General features: G+C 58.3%; 1 long non-coding RNA gene across 1 annotated transcript in view; it reads left to right on the top strand.

Annotated features, from left to right (window-relative positions):
* Nucleotides 1–458: 458 nt before the first annotated feature.
* LOC113980112 overlaps nucleotides 459–1,665 on the top strand; it is a 1,725-nt gene continuing 518 nt past the window's right edge. The window contains exons 1-2 of the long non-coding RNA XR_003538069.1: nucleotides 459–527; nucleotides 1,122–1,250. This is a non-coding gene — a long non-coding RNA (uncharacterized LOC113980112). The remainder of the gene's footprint in view (nucleotides 528–1,121; nucleotides 1,251–1,665) is intronic.

Here is a 1,665-nt window from a genome sequence, read left to right as displayed (position 1 = left end):
AGGGGAGGGGCTAAGGCAGGAAGTAGCTAAAAAGGGGAGGGGCTAAAAGAGAAAGGGGTCAAAAGAGGAGGGGCTAAAAGAGAAAGGGGTTAAAAGGGGAGGGGCTAAAGGAGGAAGTAGTTTAAAGGGGAGGGGCTAAAACAGGAAGTAGCTAAAAGGGGAGGGGCTAAAAGAGGAAAACACTAAAAGGGGAGGGGCTAAAAGAGAAAGGGGTTAAAAGGGGAGGGGCTAAAGGAGGCAGTAGCTAAAAGGGGAGGGGCTAAAAGGGGGAGGGGCCAAAAAGGGAGGGGCCAAAAGGGGAAGGGCTAAAATTTATTCAATGGGGAGGGGCTTAAGGTGGGAGGAGCTAAAATTGAGACAATGGGGGAGGGGCTAAAAGTGGGAGGAGCCTCTGACCGGTGACCTTTGACCCCCAGGTGTGCGGGGGCGGCCCCGCCCTCACCCTGTGGCACCTTCGCTCCGTGACCCCCACCACGGTGTTCCCCCTGCCCCCGCCCCAGCACCACGTGCTCTTCCACCAGGACCTGGTGAGTGCAGACCAGTATAAACCAGTACAGACCAGTATAGATCAATACCGACCAGTACAGACTATTATAGACCAGTACACACCAGTACACACCAGTACACACCAGTACACACCACTACACACCAGTATAACCCAGTATAACCAAGCTTACCCCTTCCATTACACACCAGTACACACCAGTCTAACCCAGTATAACCCAGTATAACCCAGTTTACGCCCCCAGGTCCTGGCGGGGGGTGTGGGCCCCGCCCTTCACACACCAGTACACACCAGTATAACCCAGTACACACCAGTATAACCCAGTACACACCAGTATAACCCAGTATAACCCAGTTTGACCCCCCAGGTGCTGGCAGGGGGTGTTGGCCCCGCCCTTCACACACCAGTATAACCCAGTATAACCCAGTATAACCCAGTTTACCCCCCCAGGTCCTGGCGGGGGGTGTTGGCCCCGCCCTTCACACACCAGTATAACCCAGTACACCCCAGTATAACCCAGTTTGACCCCCCAGGTGCTGGCGGGGGGTGTTGGCCCCGCCCTTCACACACCAGTACACCCCAGTACAAACCAGTATAACCCAGTTTGACCCCCCAGGTCCTGGCTGGGGGTGTTGGCCCCGCCCTTCACCTGCTGCAGCTGAGCGGGGACGTTCGGGGGAGGGTCCCGGTGACCCCCCCGGCCCTGAGGAGCCTCTGCCTCCACCCACGGTCACCTGAGCACCAGGTCAGGGGGCGGGGACACACCTGGGGGGGCGTGGTTAACCCGGGGGGGGCGTGGTTAACTCAGGGGGAGGGGCTAAGGGGGGTTTTTGGGGTCCCCTGCTCACCTGAGGGGGCGGGGCCACGCTGGGTGGGAGGGGCTTAAAGGGGGTGGGAGGGGCTTAAAGGGGGTGGGAGGGGCTTGAAGCGGCAGAGAGAGGAAGTGGGAGGGGCTTAAATGAAGTGGGAGGGGCATAAATGAAGTGGGAGGAACTTAAATGAAGTGGGAGGGGCTTAAATAAAGTGGATGGGGCTTAAAGGGGCAGGAGGGGCTTTAAAAGGGGGAGGAGCCTGATTGGAAGTAGGAGGGGCTTTGTGGAAGTGGGAGGGGCCCAAACTGGGTGGGAGGGCTTGGAAGTCAAGTGGGAGGGGCCTAAGGG

The sequence above is a fragment of the Neopelma chrysocephalum genome, unplaced genomic scaffold (genome assembly GCF_003984885.1).
Source record: "Neopelma chrysocephalum unplaced genomic scaffold, ASM398488v2 Primary Assembly neopelma1_92382, whole genome shotgun sequence".
NCBI classification, from domain to species: Eukaryota; Metazoa; Chordata; class Aves; order Passeriformes; family Pipridae; genus Neopelma; species Neopelma chrysocephalum.
Note: the sequence above shows the minus strand (reverse complement) of the source record. Positions and strands in the feature narration are given on the sequence as shown.